This window comes from Artibeus jamaicensis, unplaced genomic scaffold, assembly GCF_021234435.1.
Source record: "Artibeus jamaicensis isolate MK-2021 breed Jamaican fruit bat unplaced genomic scaffold, CSHL_Jam_final contig_465, whole genome shotgun sequence".
Taxonomy (NCBI): Eukaryota; Metazoa; Chordata; class Mammalia; order Chiroptera; family Phyllostomidae; genus Artibeus; species Artibeus jamaicensis.
The window spans coordinates 9,652,087-9,666,134 of NW_026521843.1; the positions used below are offsets into that span (position 1 = coordinate 9,652,087).

General features: G+C 57.3%; 1 long non-coding RNA gene across 1 annotated transcript; it reads right to left on the bottom strand.

Moving 5' to 3' along the window:
* Positions 1–308: 308 nt before the first annotated feature.
* Positions 309–2,694, bottom strand: LOC119053999 (uncharacterized). Its single transcript, XR_005083419.2, has 3 exons — positions 2,038–2,694; positions 1,276–1,381; positions 309–946 (listed from the first exon to the last, which is right to left on the bottom strand). It is a non-coding gene; the product is annotated as an uncharacterized LOC119053999 (long non-coding RNA).
* Positions 2,695–14,048: the final 11,354 nt, after the last annotated feature.

Sequence of the window (14,048 nt, forward strand, 5' to 3'; positions counted from 1 at the left end):
TATGTGAATGTTAATAATTACCTTGTCATTTTTAATCAGAAATCCCAGCAAGATGGTCATCGGGATTGTACTGAATTTATAAATAATTTCCACAGCGGATATCTTCTTAACATTGAGACTTCCCAGGATATAGCCACCTTTATTTGGGCCTTTTTTTGTGTGTTTGTTTTTATGTTGTAGGGTTCCCTTCACGTAAGTCTCTCACATTCTTTTTAGGGCTGGTCCTAAATATTTTGTGAGTTTTAATCGTGTTGTGAAGAGGATTTTTTTTTAAGATTTTATTTGTTTTTAGAGATAGGGGAAGAGAGGGAGGAAGAGGGAGGGAAACACCGACATGGGAGAGAAACATCCACTGGTCGCCTCTTCCACGTCCCCGACTGGGGACCCGGCCTGCAGCCCTGGCGTGTGCTTTGACCAGGAATGGAACCGGTGAACTTCAGGTTTGCAGGAAAACACTCAACCCCCTGAGCTACATATACCATTCAGGGTGTGAAGAGGATGTATTTTCACAAATATTTCAAATTGGTCACTATCACACAGGAGCAAAGCCTTTTCACATGGGTGTTCCCACGGGGTACTCACAGGGGCCTTTTCATGTAAGAAGGACCTGGAGCTCAGAGAAGGAAGCCGGGCCCGAATGCAAGTCCTCGGTCCCCCCTCCTCGAAGTGCCAGACGCTTCCCAGAAAGCTTTGGAATGGGGTGGGGGTGTGCAGCAGGGCTGCAGGGATCTCCTTCTCAGCCGCTGCCAGGGAGAAGGCAGACAGCTCTTGGCTTTGTTCACCTTGACCTTTCTCTCAGTGAGGCTCCCAGAAGACTTACCTGAAGCATGCAACCTCTCCACACCCTACCCCATGTTCCCTATTGCTCTGCAGCTCATGTCTCAGAAGCTGGTCCACTCCTACCTGACTCTGTGACCACGTCCTGCCATGGGTCTAAGGGTCCAGCCTGAGAAATGAATGTTAAAGAGTCATTACACCATGGGATTGGTAATGGGAGGGAGGTCACTGACTAATCCCTGAGCATGAGGTGAGCCATGAGCGTGGAGGAGCCTGATGGGCAGGGTCAGAACCCAATGCCTGGCTTGGGCAGCAAAGGGGTCTGAGAGTGCAGGAGACCAGAACCTCACATACAAGGGTGCAGGACAACACCCTGTAATGGGAGGCAGGCCTGCAGCAGGAACTGAGGGCCTGGCCAGCAGCTTGGGAAGTAGCCACCATGTGAGGCGGGGTTGTGGGGTGGGATGGCCTGGAAGCCTAGGAAGCAGGGATGGGTACCAGAAGTGGCTGGGGGAGCTTCATCCTGTGCATGCGCCTTGGCTTCTCTGCTTCCCTGTTTTTCTTGCTCAGGATTCATCATGGTGCACGCACTCTCCCGCTTTCCCTGGAATGAGGACAAGCTGGGACACAACTTGGGGGCCCTGGGATGTCTGTCACCGGGGCTGCCTACCCTCCACAAGAAAGTTGGACTGAAGCTAATCAGGGAAGGTGGAAACTCCTGGGGAGGCTGGAGAACCCCTGCCCGAGAGGAGCCAAGCCTCTGCCCCACCCCAGGGATGGACTCTGCAGTCCCCTGCTTCCCCACCTCCCAGGGGCTCTGATGTGGGAGGGGCCCCGAGGGGCCTGGGCGGGATGCTGCTGGGCAGCACACTACAGACAGCAAGGCTCTTATGGACACACGGGAGTCTGCTATGTGACTTGAAAGGCTTGCCGCAGGGACCTGAGCCCATAAACACTCAGATGAAGAGGTTTTATGAGTGTTGGGGCTGAACCCACCCCTCTCTCACCCCCATCCGTCTCCCTGTCTACACAAAGCCAGGCCAGAGAAACTGGGCTGTCCATAGAAGGATTTAAGACTGGCCCATGTGCTCCTGAAGCACAGAGGACTCTGGAAGTGTTTCTTTTCCCTTTCACCACCCTCTCCGGCCATTCTCAGCAGGACTCTCTCTCTCTTTCTCTCTCTCTCTCTCTCTCTCACACACACACACACACACACACACACACACACACACACACACTGTCCACTCCAGCAAAGCATACCTCATCACTTCCACTTGCTGACCCGGCTCTTTGAGGGGAGACAGATGGAGCTTCAAACCAAGAGTCCCAAGCAATCACCCCCATCTCTGGGACGGCAGAGCAGCTCATTGGTCGCTTGCAGAAACACGCCCAGCAGCTCCAGGCTGGAGACACTGCGGTAAGTGGGTAAGTACACAGGGCTGGACGCCTGATCCCCGCCCCTCTCCCGCAGCACCTCTGCACGTGCAGACCCCATTCAACTTCTCGGAGCTCCAGCTGCACTGCAGGGCAGTTGGGTTCAAAGGGCTCCCCTCCGGGTTGCAGGAGAATACCACAGTCTCCGGGGAGAAAGGCCTCGAAACTCCGTGGGTGCTCCTGTCTGGAAAATGGCGGCTATGAGTCATGCCACGCCGAGAAGAAAGAGATTTGTGAGCCCGGTGTGTCTTCTGTTTGTCCCATGGCATTGTTCAGCCTCATGACTCACATCACCGACTGGAGTGACACAGCCAACGTCTAGTGCTTACTCAGACACCTCTTATCCTGTCGGTGTCTGGCCCAGATCGGTGGAAGCCCCTCTGTGGAGACACACCCTCTTCCTTTGGGGCTCCAGGGGATTCAGTAAGTGCATAATGGTAGCTGCCTGCCCTGTCCAGAGCTTCTCCAGCGCATCCCATTCCAACGGGGTGCACACATACGTGGGAGGGGGAGGGTGCACCCACGCACAGACACACCCACACCCCACATCGAGCCCCCACCTCTGCCCTGACGGGTCACGCCGTCACTGCACACCTTGCTATCCGCCCATCGCTGCACACCTTGCAAGCCTGAGGCCGACCTGCACAGCCCCTCTCTCTCGGCGTAGTGTTCGTGCCGAGGCCGGGTGGGGCGGCTCTGCCATGGTGCCTCCTCTCCGTTTCTCCATCCACCCCTGGTTGTAGGGGGCCCTCCTGGGACCCTCCCTAGCTGGTCACTCAGGCTTCTCTCTTCTGTCCCCTTTCTCTTCCGACTCCTCAGACCCTTCGCTCCTGTCCCTCTGGCAGGATACTGACAGTTGGGCCCTCGACCACTGGCTTGTGTTGTCAGCTGTTCTGCTTTACCTGGTCCCTAAATGCACCCAGAGGGAGGGAGTCAGACTTCAGGCCCCACAGATATGGGTCACAGAGACAAGTAGTCCACTCACGTCAGTGGGATGGGCCACCTGGCGGTGCAGATGTGCTGTGTGGCTCCGCTCAGCATCTCTGTCCCCCTTCACCTGAGCTCAGTGCTGCATGTACTGCCTTGGCGTCGGTCTGTGCCAGGGAAATGGGTGTTCGGCAGGCCCCAGGAAGGGGTATGTGGGCAACGCAGAGAAAAAGAAAATAACCAACGGCTCAACACGGGGACACCTGGGCACGCAGGGCACCAGCAGCCCCCCCAGCTCATCTTGCCTGGCCTTCTGGGTCTTGGCACGAGTCATGTGTTCCAACAGAAGGGGTCTGCCCTGGAAGACTTGTCCCCAGCCCTCCAGAGGAAGGAGGGCACAGGAGCCCTGAGGCTGTGACCAGCATTATCTGACCAAGAAAAATCCTTCCCAGCCTCTAATTCTCCCTCCACACCCAAACCCTCTCCTCCCGGAAGCGCTGCAGACATTCCAGGTGCAAGCTGGCCAGAGAGCCCCTCAAAGCTACTCCCCTGAGACGCCCCCAACTCCCACCATCATGTCATGCCCTTGGAGCCCGGCACCCACCACTTCAGGGCACAGGCCTATGAAGAAGGGCCCTGGGACAGCCGTAAGTCACAGGCAGCCAGGAACGGTGTCCTCCTTATTCTCTCATTTCCATTCCCGCCAAGAGGCCGAGGAGTGAACACCAGGATCAGTCAACCAACCTGTACTCGGCTGCGTCAGCTTCAGACCCCACCCCGTTTCCACAAAGACGTGGCCCCTGTCTCAGGAGCACATGACTTCAGGGTCCTTCCAGCGTGGGCATGGACACGTGGCTGTGGACGCTGAGGCACGGCCATGACACACAGCACAAGGCTTCCCTGCCTTTCCATCAGTGTAGCTCCATGATATCAGAGGCCAAGACATCTTCTCACTGCGGGATTGCGGGCGGAAGAAGGAGATGTGTGGGTGTTAGAGATAAGACCTCCACTGTGGGGCCTGACCCAGCTGCTGGGGGCTTCTCCAACAGCCCAGCCCTGGGTCTGACAGGTGGCTTTTATGCTGATAGTTTATGTTTTGTAGATAATTCTCCTGTAGCAGTTAAATTGCATCTGCTCAGGCAGACATCCAGACCCAGGGCAGGCGGTGGGAAGGGAGGGGGTGGGCGATGGAGCGCCGGCCCGAGGCTCTGGCGCGCAGGCCTTCCTGCTGTAAAGCTCTGTGTCTAATAGGAAATGCAGGCGGCAGGGGGAGGGCAGCCTGGGTCCCTTCCTTCATGGTCTAAGAGCCTCTGGCAACTCAACCTTTTATTCGGTAGCATCTTCACGTGGATTCAGAGTTCTGAGGCTGAGCAAACCCCCTTCTGGGAAAACAGCAGTCAGAGCTGATATCATCAGACTGTGGCTTCCACAGCCCACCAGCCAGGAAGATGGAGGATGTCACCACCAGCTGCAACAGGGCAGAGGGTGGAGGAGGCTGGCCTGGCAGGCAGCAGTGGTCCCAGGAGTGGACAGGGAGTTATTGGGGAGCCCAGCCATGAGACCCCCATACCACAGAACGGACTGGCAGTGCTGGGCAGGTGACTGCCTGAGTATTGGTCATGGACTACAGGGCACAAAGCAGGACAGACACCTCCAAGCAGGGCCTGAAGCGAGAATGCCGCCTCTCTACATCTCCTGCCCCCACGGGGAGGGTGGGAGAGGCTCCTGCGATGGTCCTTCAGCTGCCAGCCTGGCGAGCTCTGGCGGGCCACTTTGCCTCATGGCCACCTTCTGTCGTGGCCCTGGGCTCCTTGGTGAGATGCTCAGGAGCCTTCCACACACACGTCTATCGGACAGCTAACTCGCGCCGGTGTGTGCGTGAAGGTCTGGCAGTACAAAATAAATGGAACGCTGTTCCTTCCCTGGAGGGATCCTTGGTTGAAAGGGAGTAGGAGCCAAAAATAGACAAGATAATTGTGTAAGGATAATGGGGTGCATCCTTGGAGGCATAGAGGGGCTCCCCCAATGTTGGGGTGAGGGCACAGGGCGAAGATACAGGAGGGCAGACTGGGCATCTGGCAGGGACCACCGCGGCCCAGCCCAGCCACAGCCACTGCTCCTGCACCCTGCTTGCCCACCCCACCCATTCCTGGGAAGCCTGCAGTGGCCGCCAGCCAACAGGAAACAGAACACCCTTGCTCTCAGTGCTTTCCCCACGGAGCTGGTTTCTGTGTGAGGACAGGCCCCCCCCACTCCAAAGGACCAGCCAGTCGGCTGGGTGGGGTGACGAAGCTTTGCACCTCCAGGTAACCCAGAGCGACTTAGCTCAATGGGACACCTGTTGGGGAGTAGCTGGGTCACCCCGTCACATGACCAACCGTCGCTCACCTGGGCCCACTTTTCAGGTCACACATGTTCCGTTTTATTGAGTGCCTACCATGTGGGAGGAGTCCTGCTAGGTGAGGCTTACTCCTCCCTGGAAGGCAGGCAGAGTGTCTGCCAGGCTATTACCCGGTGCTGCACCACTAACCGCCCCATAACTTGGTGGCTTAAAACAGCAGCCACATTTATTTTGCTTGTGAATGGTCAAAGGGGGCCGGCCTCTGCTGGGGTAGCTCAAAGGCTCAGAGCAAAAGTCACCTGAAGACGCTCACTCCCACGCCCAACTCCTGGCTGGGAGGGCCTAACGGCTGGGGGCTGGAACAGCTGGGCCCCGCACGCACCTGTCCTGCCTCCCTGCAGTCACACCTGCTGTCTCTCTCTCCAGCACCCCAGTGTCTGGGTGGCCAGACTGACACCTGGCTAGAGGGCTCCCGGGTGAGTGAAAGCCAGGTGGACGCTGTATCCCCTTTTCTAATCTAGACTCCGGGGTCACACATCACCATCATTCCTGCCTCTCTTAGTGAAAAGCATCTCATTAAAAGCTGGCCCAAATGAAGGAGGACAGTTAGATTCTGCCTTTTGCTAGAAAATGTGTCCAAAGAAGGTGTGAACATGACTGTGAACGTGTTATAAACTCACCATAGAAGACAGGGGTTCTTGTCCCGTCGGAGAGAGCCCTGGAATAAAGCGGCTCGTCCGGCTCAGGCAGAAATTCAGAACCAGGTAAGAACACTAACCCACATCTCCTGGCTCTGAGCCCAGGCCCTCCTTCGACCCACCACCTGGGCTCAGTGACAAAGAGCTCAGAGTCCCTTGGAGCATCCGATAAAATCTATAGACAATTTTCCCAGAAAAAAAAATGCATACATAAAAATCCATGCCTGTAAACTTCTGGGGGCACTTCCTGTTTCTGGCCCGGTATGTAAGATGCTACAGGTCACTACTTCATCTGAGCAAGGAAAAGCCGGACAAACGGGTAAACAATAAGTCTTCTGAGATTGCTCTGAGAGAGGGGGTCACGAGCAAACCACTGTTCCCCGCCCCCACTAGAGAGAGCAATGAGTGAATGCAGAGAATCTCAGCTTGCCAGAGCAGAAACCCACCGGCACAAACCTCCGTGGGAACCAGGGCTGGGCCGGGAAACCTGAACTGTCATTGACGGGCTGCTGGAGGCTCCATGAGAGCAAGGCTGAGAGAGAAAAACTAAGGGGGGACCCCATCCCCAGGGTCCACATCCTGTGGTTTTCCCTCTAAGAGCTCACCAGGTTCCCCTGTGTAAATAGCAGAGTAAAGCCCCTTTGTGCTTCTGGTGTGTGGGGGATGGGGGAGGGGACGGGAGGAACCATTTTTAAATGCCTAGAGCCCTCTGTCCTTCTTAACTAGGTCTGTCTTCAGGAGAAACTAGTTAACCGGAGCCTAACCGACCTGGGAGGCTGGCAATAGCCAACTCCCCCCACGCTGGCCATCCTGTCCCAACCGAAAGGGGGAAAACACTGAGAAGCATGTGTGAAGTTCAAGGTCCACAGACATGGACTCAGTGAAAGACTAAGACCTCATCACAGAGCTAGGACACTTCCCTTTCCCACAGCTGATCGTCTCATTAGCAAAAGCCTAGTTACCGCAGTTCCTTTCATCTGTGCACCAGGTCTGACGACCAAAAAAGAACACCTGCAAGGCCTGCTGAAAGGCAAAAACACAGTTTGAAGAAAAAGAGCAAGTGTTAGAACCAAGCTCTGATATAGTTGGGATGCCGTAGTTATCGGCCCGAAAATTTAAAGCAACTGGGATGGAGATGCCGAGGGCTCTGGCAGACCAAGTAGACAGCAGGCACCGATGGATGGATGATGTGAGCAGAGAGAGACAAATTCTGCTAATGAACCAAAAGAAACGCCAGTGGTTAGAAGCACGGGCAGAACTGAGGGATCCCTTTGACAGCCAACTAGCAGCCTGGAAGGGGCGGAGGGAAGAGTCTCGGAGCCTGCGGATAGCCCAGTGCGTTTGTTAAGTCGCAGAACAGTGTCACCAAACACAGAAGGCCGAGCTGACCAAGCCTCGGCCGACCTCCAGCCACACCCAGCACAGCCACCACACCCAGGGCAGCCAGATCGCAGCCAGGAGCCAGTTCCCACCCCTACACCTGCCTGGCAGCCTGGAGGCCTCTCTCCGGGCCAGACTCAGGGTCTGGGGAAGGCCTTGAGTGTGGACATGTCTCTGTCAGCCAGGACTCCTCCCCACACACACCACATGGAGAATATGAACTCCCCCTCCTGCTCCTGGCACGGGCAGGCCCGGAAGGAGAGACCCAGGGCCCGACTCCCTTCCCCACTGCCTTCAGCCTTCTCCCACCCAGGGGCCCAGGGCAGCCACGCAGCAGACAAACAGGCCTCTCAGGGGAGGTTCAGGTTCTGCATTTGACACGGGAGGGGTATCACAGTGGGTCCCTGACCTCCTTTCCTTCCGCTCACACCTAAGAAAGAAACACGCACGTCAGACCCTGCAGACCCTGGAGGATGTGATACATCCGGTCCCCGGCCCATCCCCTGCCCGGCTAGGTTTTGAAGCTGTGTAGAGAGAGGTTATAGACAAAACTGAAAATAGATTTGTTTCACTTCATTATTTTGAAATAAAGAGCTTTATGAAAGCCCAGACATTAGCAGCTTATTTGCCTTAAGGCCCAGCTGACAAAACAGACAGAGACTGGAGGGAGAAAGGACCTTGGTGCGGGCTCAGTCCCGTGGGGCCCTGTGCTGGTGCCTCAGGTGGTTTGTCGCTTTGGAAGGCAAGCGGTAGAAGGAGCAGTTGACAATGGTGCCAGCAGGTGTGGCTCATTCTTGAACACACTTGCAACACAGGGCGGGTGAGCCTGTACTGCACTGAAGTCCTACAGTGGCGTGGCTCGGGGTGGCATGGGGTGGCATGGGGTGGCGAGCGGCCATGCTCATGTGGCCTTCTGTGCACCCAGAGTGTGGTGGAGGCGGAGGACGTCTGCCTCACCTGGGACACTGGCTGCAGCTGTAACAGAGAGGGAGGCAAAGCACAAGTGAAGCTGGGAAGAGCGGGGTGCTAAGATCCCCCACTCCGCTGGGGAAGTTACACTGAAGGACCAGAAATGCTGAGACACACAGATGGAAGTCAGGCCATTCCCAGGGAAGGGACCACCTGCTTTGGGGACGTGGAAATGCTCCGGTCTGAGTATGGTCGTCATAAGGGTTCTGCAGGAACATTACAGGACTCGACAAGGACGCCTTGCAGGGCTTCTCTGGGGGTGCTTATGGTGGCATTACTGCCGGGGCGAGGTGCTGGGGTATGCTGGGTGGCCTTCTTCTGAGGGCAGAAAATGTCCTCACAGGCTGGCATAGACAGCCTGTGAAGTGTGACTTTGTTCCCAGTGTGAGAGATGGGAAGAGTTTGTCCTCAGACCCAACAATGGTCCAGGGAGGTCAGCGGGGCAGAAGAGAAGCCAGCCTTGGCTTGGACCGAAGGGCTGTCAAAGTGCCCAGTGGGGGGACATCGGCCCATGGAAGACAGACCAGGGGCCTGGGATGGTGTCACAGCCCTGGGAGGGCAATGGTGGGCTCTCTGGCAGGCCAAGTGTGGCCTGGGCGGTCCTGGGAGCAAGTTCAACAGTTGGGAGCCCGCCTGTGTACCTGCATTCAGTATGTTCATGTCCCTGGGGTTCTCCCTCGGGGTTCAGTGGGAGCCTGGTGTCTCAGCCTAACACTGCTTGCACGCAGAGCCAGAGGAAAGCTGACCGTGCCTTCCTAGGATGCCAGGAATTGCTGCCAGGGCGCCAGGGCACTGCTGCCAGACAACTACATACCTCGCCACCTTGCCAGGAGCGGCAGCACCAGGGCTCTGCCTCGCTTCTGCTTTCTAGAATGCATTTACTTGGCTAAAGGGAATTCACCTGCAGAACTCTAGCTGCAAGGAAGCCTGTTAATGAGGTCGTACCTTTCTCCCCTCAAATAAGTGGGAAGCACATTAGGAGGTGGACATGGATGTTCACAGTCTGTCAAACTGTCAGCACACCTGACACGGAAGTCTGCATTTTACACACAACGACACTGGGGCTTCGGGCAGAGGAGCATTTGAAACAGAGTCTCCTGCCAGCACCTGGCAAAGGCGGGACTCAAAGCAGTGGGGTGCTGGCAAGTATTTACAAACCAGTTCTCCACATGCGGTTCTTCGGTCTTGCTCAAGCAAAGGCCTAGGTGCCTGCCCGTACCATCTTTCCAGCTAAACACATCTTTAAAATACTGCTTACTTCACCAGCGACCAATTCTCTAGAATGCCTCTTATGCTAACTAACAAACTTTGGGGAGTAGATTTAGATAACTATGTTGGAAGCCCTCGGAAGCCACTCCTAGAGTGTGAATTTTTTGTGTGTTAATCAGTCACCCCTAGAGCACGAATTACAATGAACGCACACACAGACACATTCTGGGAGCCAGGTAGAATTATCCAGCAAATCTGGCTGCTGGACACCCAGGGACGAGTGCTCTGGGTGTGCTCCCGTTGGGTTCTGGGTCCCCTCCTGGGCCCCAGCTACCCCCCAGCTCTGAGAGAAGGCTCTGTCTCCTGGCCCAGCCAGAGTGTGGGCTGGCCCTGCTGGCAGAACAGAGGCTTATCTTGGGGGCAATAAACTTCCACGTCAGTGCTCATTGGCACACCCAGGGACAAAGAAGGGGATGCCCCCAAAGCTTAGAGGAGAGAACCAAGGGATGATCCTTGTGCCGACTTGTTAGTGACCCATTGTAACGGCATCTGATCTAAAATTTGCTTTCATTGTCACTGACCTCCCTGTAGCAAGGGCGTCACCTGAAGACTCATGGCTGCCGCTTCATCCTGGGGGACACCATGTTTACCTAACAACCTGACCATCATTTAAATAGCCAGGTTGGGGATGATCTGGAGGATCACCCCACATACCAGCAGACCCGGAGGAGGATGCTGCTGGTATGTGGGGAGGGGACATTAGAGAGCTTAGACCTTTCTTGTTTCCTCCAGGGTGGCCCCAATGTCACCCTCGTCCTTCCTTAGCCCCAGCACCATGTGTCACGCCTCATCCCACCTGCCTGGGTCTCACCCATGTCTCCTGACACCAGCATCCGTGAACCTGCGGGAGGGCCACATGGTGCCGGCTGGCTCTGGGGCCGGCACTGGTCATAGGGCCAAGACTAGTCTCTGGCTTTCTCCGCTCAGCCTCCAGCTACAGCCAGGCCAGAACAGGCTGCCTCTGTGTCCGAGACGGCCAGGGGCCCAGGCTGCTCAGTGCCACACGTCCTGCCCGAGCTGGGCTCCCTACCAGAGGCCGCGGCCATACACTTAGGGGCAGGGGGACGCCCAGTGGGCAGCAAGAATGTCCAGGAGGGGTGAGAAAGACCCTGGTTTTCAGCCATCAACCACTCAGGGGAAGAGAACTTTCCAGAGCATACATATCCTGAGGGCCTGTTTGGCTGGGAAGAGGTGAAGGGGGGAGCACTGTGCTTTGGGTGGGGGGAGGTGTGCATCTCGGGGGAAGAATGCCAGCACCCCGAGGGGGGACCCAGACAGAGCTTTCTGTGTGATGACTCCACTAACTTCACCTCTCTGAGCAGGAAGGAGTACCGCTGCCCTGGTTAGTCCTCCACATGGGAGCCCTCCACAAGCTCGAGCACACGCGTGCACTCACACGCATGCGCACACAGAGGTCCCTGGGCTGCCTTAGCTGGCCTCCTGGCCCTTTCTCTCACACAGTCTCAGGCTACATGTCTGACAGGGATGACGTGGGTTCTTCCCAGCTGCTCATCCCAAGGTGTGCTGACTCCCATGGGGCCCCCCAAATGCTCCCACCAGCCCAGGGGCAAGCTACGAGCCTCCCAGAACTCTCCCACAAGGTGCCCCCCCCCCAAAGGAGACGGAAGGCTCTGCAGAGCACGGAGACCCACCCTGGAGGCGTGAGCTCTTCCTCCAGGTTATTCAGTGGCATCTGGGGCACAGCCCTGCTGTGGCCGTCCTTGCCTCCATCTCAGCTGGTCACCGCACCACGGGAGGTTTGGGGTGGGAGGGAAAAGCGGTCCTGGGCCTCTGGCAAGCTCTACAGCTCCCCTTCCCCAAACTGTGACAGATAAACGTACAAAAACTCCAGCACATGCCTTCAAGGACCTTCCCTACCAGCCGCCCCCCGCCCAGCCTGCCTAGGGGTCCTGAGTCCCCCAGGTCGCAGCCCACAGAGGCACGAGCAGGGCTTTTCCTGTCTGCTCCTCCGTCGGGTTCTCCGGGCACAAGCACCAGCTGGCCTCTGTCTCACAGCAGAGCTCAGCCCAGAAGCCCCTGGCCCCACCCCTCCCCTCCCCCACTCTCAGAGGACGTAAGTGAGTGTGGGCAGATTTTAATTGCCTGACAAGTCCAGATTCGCATCTTTGATCTGAGAGCCTGGCTGAGCTGGGCAGTGGAGAAAACCCAGGATTCTGGTGCGGACGGACCCAGGCTTGCCTCCCGGCTTTGCCCCCTATACCGCATGAGCTTGGACAGTTGCTTCACTCCCCTGAGCCTGGTGTCTTCTGGGACATGGGGGTGGTTGGGAACCTCTAGCTCCCAAGGGACCATGTGAGGGGGTGATTAGGTAACGTGCACAATCAGTGGTGGCCTGGTGGCAGCAGGTCTTCCTCTAGGGGACTAGCTGCGCCCAGCAGTGAGCGGTTTAGTTTCGGTTCCCGGCGCCCTGGTTTCTGTGCCGCTCGCATAGTAAGCACTTTGCATATATCCTAATCCTCATCATGGTCCTTGGAGGGAAATATCGTCATCCTTGTCAACAACAACACCGTTTTATAGCCCAGGAAACTGAGGCACAGAGAGATTAGGAGGCTGGGCCCGGATCGCACAGCGGGTAGCTGGCAGAGCTGCTCTTTGAACCAATGCATCAGGGCATTGGAGCTGGCGGTGCGGCTGAACTGCTTTGCGTTCAGCTAATAGAGGAAATTGACAACGAAACGTCCTTTGGTGCAACCGGGAATGTTTGCTGAGCTCCCACTAGAGAATTAGGAGAAGTGGGCTCAGCCCCACTGTCGGGGCCTGGGGAACAGCTAAGGCCCTAGGCCGGCTGGGGCGCTGTGCTGAGACCCAGCCTTGGGGCCCTGCCTGTCACGTCCTCCTCCCCAGCCCGCTCGCCTGGCAGGACATTCGAACAATGATTAACTGCAGCGGACAGGCCGGTGCAGGCTGGGGCGGGCATGAGCTCACCCCTTGCACAATGGCTGCCACACCTGCCTGCCAGCTCGGGGGCGACTCAGCAGGGGAGGGCCAGGCAGACTCCCGGAAGCTGGGGAAATGGTCCCAGGAAGGACAGGGAACAGCCGAGCTGGATGAGAATGTGATCACCACCACATTCTGCGCACCCCCAACCGGGGCCTCCCGGCACGTGGAGCTTCATCCCAGGGCTCCTGTGCACCCCGAGCGTGGACGTCAGCCTCCGCGCTCAGTGGGGCCAGCCTTACTGGAGACTTTTCTCCCACAGTGCCTCCGGAGCCGGCCCCATCTGTTTCAGCCACACAGCAGCGCACCCCAGACTGGACTGGAAGAGCAGGATCTCGCCCGTGGGGCCCCTACCCAAGACCCAGAGAGCCTGCTCCCCTGCGCTCCCTCTGCCGGCCTTTGCGTGCTCCAGGCGGAGGCGCCACCCCCACGCCCCAGCCCGCCCTCAGGAGCAGCCCAGTCCCCGGAGGGGCGGTGCAGCTGAACGCACATTCAGACTGGGCTGTGTCCCCACGCCCCCGTCCAAGGCCTCTACTTGTTTGTGGAACGGAGCACTAAAGTCCTTTGCCCTAAATACACTCTGCACCCAATTCAGTTCCGGCTCCACTGCCCCAGAAGTCTGGAGACGGGCGGACTGGAGGCGGTGCGGAGGGTGGACGATAACTTTCCCTGAAGGAGGGAGGGGTTTGGCTCTCTACCGACCCTCACTCCCATTTCTCAATATTCCTGAAAGGCCTGTTGCTGCTGGTCTGCTGAGGCGTCTTAGCTCCTCTGAGGGGGTCTGTCAGCCTCACTGGGTGCCCCTCGGAGAGCTGCCCCCAACCTCGCTACAGTCGGGCCCTAAGCAAGGCCTGGGCTCAGCGAGCCTAACAAGGTTGCCCAGCCCCTCCTCCCAACCTCAGGACATTGTGACCCCAAAGACTGTCCAGCAGCAAACAAAGGGTGGGCTTCTCGTGGCCAACAAGTTAGGCCTTGTTTTGTCCCATAGTCCCCTGCCCAAGTTTAAATGCCCCAAGTTCTAGGCCAGCACTTGGGGCACCACATCCCGTTTATTTCTTAGAAGACCACCCCACCAGCCTGGACTGAGAAGACCAGGGTCTCATCCTCTCAGGACCACATGGGACCCCTGCCCTGACCCCTCCCGGGGCGTGAGGAGAACAGACCGTGCTCACCACCCTCGGGAGCATGGCTTCACGGGGGAGACAGGCATATGACCAAGTGGCAGAGAACAGGGGAGACCTCCCAGGATTTGGGCCTGTCCCGGTGGCCGGGAGGGTGAGCTCTGATTCCCAAAC